The 9268-nt window shown below is 34.8% G+C and overlaps 1 long non-coding RNA gene across 1 annotated transcript; it reads right to left on the bottom strand.

The window, feature by feature from the left end:
* Positions 1-6356: 6356 nt before the first annotated feature.
* Positions 6357-7989, bottom strand: LOC148783104 (uncharacterized). Its single transcript, XR_016049158.1, has 2 exons — positions 7831-7989; positions 6357-7234 (listed from the first exon to the last, which is right to left on the bottom strand). It is a non-coding gene; the product is annotated as an uncharacterized LOC148783104 (long non-coding RNA).
* Positions 7990-9268: the final 1279 nt, after the last annotated feature.

Here is a 9268-nt window from a genome sequence, read left to right as displayed (position 1 = left end):
GAGCCTACACGTGGCGATGGGCACCAAGCACAAAACAGAAGCTCGCGGACAGTGATGAGTAATGCCACGACGCTTCGCGGACGGTGATGGACATGGCCGCTTCCAATAGTCACGCGACTGGGTGAAGCCCCCATGGACGGCAATAAGCTTCGCTACCCGTGTTTCTCACTAAGACATTTAGGATACACCTGCGAATGGTGATGAGCAGCGCCGTCCGTAAATCTCACCGAGAGATATAGATGTGCAAACAAAAGGAGAAAAGGAGCTCGTGCATGACACTGCCATCACCATGCGCGACCTGTGAAACCACGGGAAGGAGAAAAAGGAAAAGAAAGAGGCATGCACAGCACTGCCACTATCGTGCATGGCCTCTGAGGGAGGCTCCAGCGAAGAAGAAGAAGAAAAAAGAAAATAAGAGAGGGAATGTTTACTTTGAGTCTAAGGGTACCAGTCCAAAAGTTTCTCTGTCCTTTCTCCCTCTCCAAACGTGACCCAACAATGAGAAGGAAAGGGAATTCTATTTGGTAAAAAATATCTTTTGTGAAGGGTTTCAAGCCTTTGTGTACAATGCTGGGACGTGGTATATATAGAGGTTACCCCAAACATGGGTGGATTGATCAAAATTAAACTTAATTGTTGAAATTTAAGATTTAAATGAATTAAAAAAAATTAGGGTACAAAATGCTAGATTTGCCCCTTCTTAACAAGTTGTGAAATTCCATGATAGTCTCTGTGTTGCCCTAGAACGTGTATGCTTTTTCATGGATGATCCGAGGTTGTTCTGATGCCCGTTTGATTAAAAGATGATTGTTTTGTTATAGGGCTCGGCATGACGATTGATTTGATACCAACTTCGAGCTATAGATCGTGTTTGTAGGGCACGATCATGTGACTTGAAATTTGAATGAATCTTGAAACTTTGGATAGATTGTGTGCTCGTTCCTTGATGTTTTTCTATGATTTCTTCACTGGATCACACTAAGCATGCTGCCACGATCCCGAGGTAAGAAATGCAGCTCGATTTTGTGCTCGGACGAAGATTTTGCAACTTTGGAGTTTTTACTGGAATCTGGAATTTCGGCAACAAAATTTGCAGTCACTTTGTTGGCTTTGTGTGTGAAATCCATCGTTCATCATACGCGACGTTCGGACCGGTGATGACCATGGACCTTACGCATGTGATGAAACTAGTTCACGTCGATCGGGCTCGTGAGCGGTGTGATTTGGCTGCTTGAGCTAGGCACGATGCTATGGATTTTCCTACAGTTTCTTCACAGATCGCCAACTTCTCTCCAGCTTTTATTCATGCTCAAGTGTCTTCAAGGGGCGTGCCACATATCGAAACGCTCGTCTTGCTATGCTCACAAAATTTGGGTTTGATCAAAATTGAGACGGTGCGATATGAGCATCGAAAGTAACTGTCGTGACTACCCCTTTAATGGAATGAGTGGCAGGGTGGCCGCACGGGAATAGACTGCGACTCCTCCTGTTTTGCTCTTTGACCTATAACTTCTTCCTAAGATGTTCATTCATGCTGAAATTTGACCCTTGGGGGTTTTCAACCATGTCGGAGCCAACGGTGATGGTCTTATAGCAAATTGAGACACCAAAAATATCGCTCTAGTTATAGGGTCCATTTCAGGGTGCTAGACGTTGCTTCTGTCGAAACTATTTCGCAGTGTGTACTGCCTTAGACGTGTCAGAATATGAAGAAACTTGGCAGAAGACTTTTGAGAATCCTTATAAATATCTTGACCAGTTTTGGGGATATTCTGAGATTGTCAAAATTTCCACTGTATGTTAGGCTTTGTTGACTGGGGACCCATGATGATGAAAAATATCTTCCAACACTTACAAATGGAAATTAAAAACCTTCCATGTTTGTTGCTTCCTTGCAATTTTCTCTCTCTCCTCAGCCTCACTGCCCCTCCCTAACGACCTCTCTCCTCTCTCTCTCTCTCTTATTCATGCCTCTTTTCTCTCTCCACCTCCTCCCTCTCCCTCTCCCTCACAACCTCTCTCCTCTCTCTCCCTCAATATAAGCCAACAATGATGTGGAAAAGTAGCCTAATTATGGGGTTATATTGCCTATTTTGGCTGGAGATTTTTTCTAAAACAGTCATACTCATTTGATAATCATTTAGTGAATCTTAGGTGTTCAGAAGCTTAGTTAGAATATTTGGAAAGATCCCGTTGCATTCGCATCTTGCTACTTCATTAATCTTGTTATATGGTTTTCTTATTTCTTTGTGTTAGCCATTGATAATGGTGTCAGTATTAGTCATTGAAAATGTTAGTCCCAATAAAAATAATAATAGTAAATAAATAAAATAAAATCGACAAACAACTTACTCGGATCTATCCTTAAATCACACGAGGGACTTAAGGTTTCACACCAAAACCTATAGACCATACCATCCAGTGATAGGCAACTTTGAGAATCCACTTGATGAATCTCGTTCACCAATTTTCTATCCTTCTCTTTCTCTTACTTGAGAGGTTAACCTCTTTTTATAAAGAACCATTTTTGGTAACTCTCACATTTATGGTAGGAGTTGAGATCCAAGTATAACTACTGCCTTAATTTCCTTAAATGTAGCCAATTAAGATTAACAAGTTTTCACCAAACTGTTAATCATATGCAATGAGCTAAACCTGTCGTTAATGCACTAATGACTCTCATAAGACGATGTCATCCAAACATTCCTACAACTTGATAGAAAGATATTTAGAAATTAAATAATTTTGTACATCTATAATATAAAAAAAATCTTATAAAGAATTCAAAAACATCACTGGGTTTTCCCTCCAGTGACACTGGGTTTTCCCTCCAATGCAACATTCTATAAAAGCTCCAAAATAGTTGTTAGTATATAGCATTGCCTCATGTCAACCACATGAGATTTCACATATACTATACAATAAGGCTTTTGTGCCATTATAGAAAAAAAAGGCCTAGGAAAAGGACTTAATAGGCCATATTAGGCCCTTTAACTTGTTGTACATGGCATTGCATTATGCTTTCTACATGGAATTTTCATATACCCAACCTGAAGGCCCTTTGACAATTTTGTATATGGCATTGCCTCATGTTTTCCACATGGGATTTCCATATACTCACGATATGATTTTTATAAACCATTATTGGATTTCAATTTGGACTTATCTTAGTCCCATAGTTGCTAGATGTTTCTCAAAAATTTCTTAGCTCAAAGTCATAGTCAATGGATCTACAATCATCTCATTTGAAGGTATGTAATCAACTGTTATACCTCTATATTTCACTACATCTCTAATATGGTGGTATCTCCTATGAATGTGCTTGGATTTAGAGTTTATTTTTTAATCCTTGAGAAAGGCAATGGCTACTTGATTATCATATAGCATGTTTATAGGCCCATTTTCAATGCATTCCAACTCTAAATCCATAAGGAAATTTCTCAACCAAACAGCCTCTTGTGATCCTAAACTGCAAACCACATATTATGCTTTCATGGTTGATAAAGCAACACAATCTTGTTTTTTACGGCTCCATGATACAACACCTACACCAAGTGTGAAAATGAAACCCGAAGTAGATTTACTATCATCATAGTCACCACTCCAATCTGCATCAGAGTAACCCTTAGGCCTAAGGGAAGAACTTTGATAGTGCAACTTGTATTTCTTTGTTCCTTGGATATATCTTAATATCCTTTTTACTGCTTGCCAATATATCATTTTGAAGTTTCTTTGATACCTGCTAATAAGTCCAACAGCACAACATAGATCTAGCCTAGTGCATGACACAACATAATTAATACACCCAATTCCTTAAGCATATGGAATATTTTTCATATCATCATTATCATTAGTAGGACACAAATCAATGGATAGTTTAACTGCTTTATCAACATGGGTGGAGACTGGCTTACATAAATCCATTTTAAACTTCTTAAGAACATATTCTAAATAATGCTCTTGAAAAAAGCTGAGCATCCTTTTTTATCTATCTCTTGTAATTTTCCCAAAACATATGATGCAACCCCCACATCTTTCATTTCAAAATTATCTTTCAACCATGATTTTGTTTCATTAATCATATCTATGTCATTTCCAGCAATCAAAATATTATCCACATATAAAGATAATATCACTATCTTACTCTCACTAGTCTTAATATAAATACAATGATCACTTTCATTAGAAATAAAACTAAGTTTCATAATTGCATTATGAAATTTTAAATACCATTGTCTAGAAGATTGCTTCAATCCATATAGTGATTTAATTAGTTAGCACACTTTATTTTATTTGCCTTCAACAATATATCCTTCAGGTTGTAACATGTATTACTCTTCATTTAAATTTCCATTGAGAAATGCAGTTTTAAGATCCATTTGAAATAATTCTAAATCAAGGTTGGCCACAATAGACATCAAAATTCTAACAGAAGAAAATCTTACTACTGGAGAAAAAAATCGATACCTTTCTTTTGGTTATACCCTTCAACAACAAGTCGTGCCTTATATTTATCTATACTACCATCAGCCTTGAGTTTTCTTTTTAATATCCATTTGCAACCAATGGATTTTCTCCCACTAGGCAAATCTACCAACTCCCATACATGATTATTAGTTATAAGATACATTTCTTCATTCATAGCATTATTTCAAAAATCAGATTCATCAGAATTAATAACGTCGTTATAATTTAAAGGTTCAAGAATATCTTGAAAAGAAAAATTATAGTATTGGTCGAAAATGTCCATGAAAACATAACTCTAATATGGTTCTAAATGATATTGTGCTCTTCTGTTCCTAGAACTTCTTCTAGTAAGTTCAATTGTATCACTCCTACTATCTTTGTAGTTATCAAGGTTTTCTACATTAGATTTATAATGTTCTATGTTTTCATTTATTCATTTGTTATTGTCTAATTCATGTATATCTATAAAAGAGAGTTTACCTATTTTCATATGTTTTTCTAAGAAATGTGTATCTCTAGATTCAACCAAAGATTTGGTCTCATGATCATAAAACCTATAACACTTAGAAGTATCAGAGTACCCTATGAATGAGCATTTTCTAATTTTAGCCTGAAACTTAGATCTCTTATGGCTCGTGATAAGTTCATGAGCATCACAACCCTTAATTTTAAGGTGTTTTCTCTACGGATTTTGAGGGAACTTGTTTTAAAATATACATAGCAGTATGCAATGCTTCACTCCAAAAACTTGAAGACAAGTTAGCATGACTCATCATTGATCGCACCATTTCCATAAGAGTTCGATTACGCCTTTCGGCATCACCATTTTATTGGGGTGTGTGGGGTATGGTCTTATGATGTATTATCCCATTTTCTTTACAAAAATTATCAGAAAAATTAGAATAATATTCCCCTTCTCGGTCCCTTCTAAAGATTTTAATTCTTTTATCTAATTTTTTTTTAACTTCTAATTTAAATTCTTTGAACATTTCAAGTGCATCATATTTTCTACTAATTAGATAAATATAACCAAATCTCGAATAATCATCAATGAATGAAATAAAATACTCCATACCCCTATGTGTTTTTACATTAAGTGGCCCACAAATATCAGAATGAATAACAGACAATAAATTATAAGATCTAATTACTTTACCAAAGGGTTTTCTACTCATTTTACCAGATAAAAATGGTTCACAATATTTAAAATCTAAATTCGCCATTTTAGGAATCAATACACCATTAATAAGTCTAGAAATTCTATTTTTACTAATATGACCCAAACATATATGCCACAAAAAAGAAGTTTCATCATCACACACATTCAAGTAAGCAGAGGAAGATGAAATTTCATTTATTTTATCAAGCAAATATATTTTCCCTCTAGCTTTTTCCCATACAATAAATTAATCACAATTGAAACTTTGTCATCCTTGAAACGAACTTCATATCCCTTGGCATCAAGCCTCCTAACTGATAGCAAGTTACAATGCATAGATGGAGAATAAAGAGTATCAGAAAGGAGTAAGAAGTCTACATTTGGGATGGCAAAGAAGTCTACATTTGGGATGGCTAATTTATAAGTACCAATACTCTATACATCAAACTTTGACTCATTGCCCATAGAGATAACATGTTCCCCAACTTTAAGCTCTTTAAGTTCTACAAAACCCTCTCTAGACTTGGATATGTATTTAGTGGCCCTAGAATCCACCCATCAATCATCAATAGACACATTACCTATAAAACAATCAACTACTACATACAAGTAGTCACGACCTTGGTTGGGTGTCATGGGTGCCCCCTTGTTTGGGCATTGAGATTTAAAATGTCTCATCTTCCCACAAATGAAACATGCCCCATTGGGTCCATTGTGCATAGGCTTCTTATTTTTATTTTCAACGTTTGACCTTTTATTATTGTTTCAAGGTTGGTAAGTTTTTCTTTTATTAGAGGATTCTCTATTTCGAAGGTTTTGAGATTGAGTAATGCAGAGTGCATCAACTATACTTGAAGATCTACGATCCCCTTCATATTTGAATTCAATAGCAAGATTTTGAAGCGTAAGGTCTTTACGGTTTAAAGATAAAGTAATCACAGTAGATTCTCAAGAATTAGGCAAACTATTCAATATAGTTAAAACTTGTTGTTAATCATTCAAAGCATAGCCAGCACTTATAAGTTGTTTGCCCAGCAAAATCATTTTTCTAACATGTTCAACCACAGAGTCATTTTCTTTCATCTTAAAGAAATAGTACTCTTGAGTCAAAACTCTTAAATTACTCATTGAAGTTGCCCCAAATTGTATCTCCAATTCAACATAAATATCATTGGCATTTTAAAATTCATCAAAACTCATTAATAATTTATCACCTATATTTCTCAAAATTATGTTCTTACACGTCTTATTTTCTTTTTCCCAATTAACATGAGCTGATCTTCTTGCTCTATTGCTAACATCAGTGGGTTCAGTAGGAACTACAGTTAAAATAATGTGATCTAAGTTTTCATGCTCTAAAATCAAAACTAATCTTCTTTTCCACATATTATAATTCAGCCCATTGGGTCTTTCTATCTTCAATTCTTGCTTAGGATCCATGAATGACAACAAATACAAACCAAGAAAAAAATAAATCTAGTTTATAGATGCGATCTCACCGGGTGATAGTATGGACTATCAAGAATAGAGCTTAAGAAAAATATGCAACAACCGGAGAATTGAAGAAACATCGATGTGAATCCAACTCAATCAATAATTCTTCCAAACCTTCTCAACAAAAAAAAAAAAAACTCAAATTGCTAACAAACAACAATATATAGTGTTCAAGTAGATTATTTTCTCTCTCTAGATTTGGGGGAAAAAATTGTATGGATTAAACCGTAGTGAAATAGAAAAAAGATTCACATATTATGAAACACCAGAGAAAAGGACTCTCTATTATCAAAAGATAATAAACATCATTGAAATCAAATATATGAGCAGGATAGAAGAATACACAGTATCGCTGAAAGGGGGGAAAATTAAAAGACTGATTTTCTGATCATTCAGTAGGGTTTACAAGCTCTTGTTTATAGTACTGCATCGCAACCAAAAATAACAAGGGAATGAGGCACATACTTATTACATAGCCATTAGAGTGTGCAGCCCATGATCCAAGAAGTAATTTTGGCAAGACGCAGCCATATGCGTTAAAAAGAATTGGCAAGAGATGTTTTGTCGGTTAAAAAAAAAAAAATTGGCAAGAGACAGCCATATCCATTGAGAAAAAAAATAGTCAATCTTGGAGCTTATTGCAGCCCATAATCATTGTAGGGAAACCGTCAAAAAAAAATCTGTAGAAGAAAAAAAAAACAGAAACTTACCTTTTCTTGCTCCTCATCCTACTCACTATTTTTCTCCCCTTCAATGTCACATATTTATCAAAAAAAAAATAGGATAAAACCTCTCCTTTTGGAATTTTAGAGAGAGAGAGAGAGAATTAGGTTGCAATGCGAGAAAGGGTTTCCCTTTTGTTTCATTTGACGGGAGATTTACTGAGGAGGCTTCTTACATGAGCCTGAAGTAGGAGCTGGACAGAAATACCCTTATGAAGGGCAGGATAAGTGCACAATAAAGGGACAATGATATCTTGTTTGGGATTATTATAAGTAAATAATTTTAGTAGTGGTAAAAATATCTAAAAAAAAGCCACGCTTTTTATTTTATTTTATTTTTATTTATTTTTAGTAAAATTAAAAGGAAAAAAAAGAAAACTAGTGTATATCTATCTTCGTGATATAGGTCGAAAAAAAAAAGATCCGGCAAGTTGTATTTAAAAGTTGATTCAGCCAAACTCGCTCTGATACTATTGTTAGTCCTAATAAAAAAAATAAAAAAAATTAAATAAATAAAATAAAATCGACAAATAACTTACTCGGATATGTCCTTAAATCACATGAGAGACTTAAAGCTCCATACCAAAACCTATAGACTAAACCATCCGGCGATAAGCAACCTTGAGAGTCCACTTGGTGAATCTCCTTCACCAATTTTCTATCTTTTTCTTTCTCGTACTTGAGGGATTAACCTTTTTTTATAGAAAACTATATTTTGTAACTCTCACATTTATGGTCTATAGGAGTTGAGATCCAAATATAACTACTGCTTTAATTTCCTTAAGTACAGCCAATTAGGATTAACAAGTTGTCACCCAATTATTAATCTTATGCAATGAGTTAAACTTGTCATTAGTGCACTAATTACTCTCATAATACCATGTCATCGAAGCATTCCTACAACTTTATAAAAAGAAATTTAGAAATTAAATATTTTTGTATATCTATACTATAAAAAAAATTCTTACAAAAAATCCAAACACATCACTGGGTTTTCCCTCCAATGTAACATCCTATAAAAGCTCCAAAATAGATCCTAGTATATAGCATTGCCTCATGTCAACCACATGAGATTTTACATATACTATACAATATGTCTTTTGTATCATTATTGAAAAATAAATTCTCGAGATAAAAGGGACTGATAGGCCATATTTTCGACATAAAATAGTTTCTGAGTTGAGGTCTTTCTGGTATAGAGCGTTTGTGGATATTCGTGGCCCAAGCATTGGGTACAAGGAGAGGAAGAAAAAAATGATATGCAACTTTTGCAAGGAATTGTGGGACAGCAAATTGGCCCTGTCAACTACAACACTAGACCTCTTTTTTGTTCAAGGAGAGGAAGAGAAGAATGGCATACAATTTTTGTAAGGAATTGTGGGACAATATATTGGCCATGTCAACTGCAATAGTAGACTTCTTATTT

Source organism: Amborella trichopoda, chromosome 2 (genome assembly GCF_054954075.1).
Source record: "Amborella trichopoda isolate Santa Cruz 75 chromosome 2, AtrichopodaSantaCruz75HAP2 v2.0, whole genome shotgun sequence".
In the NCBI taxonomy this organism is placed as follows: domain Eukaryota; kingdom Viridiplantae; phylum Streptophyta; class Magnoliopsida; order Amborellales; family Amborellaceae; genus Amborella; species Amborella trichopoda.
This window is presented reverse-complemented; position numbering and strand designations above follow the sequence as displayed.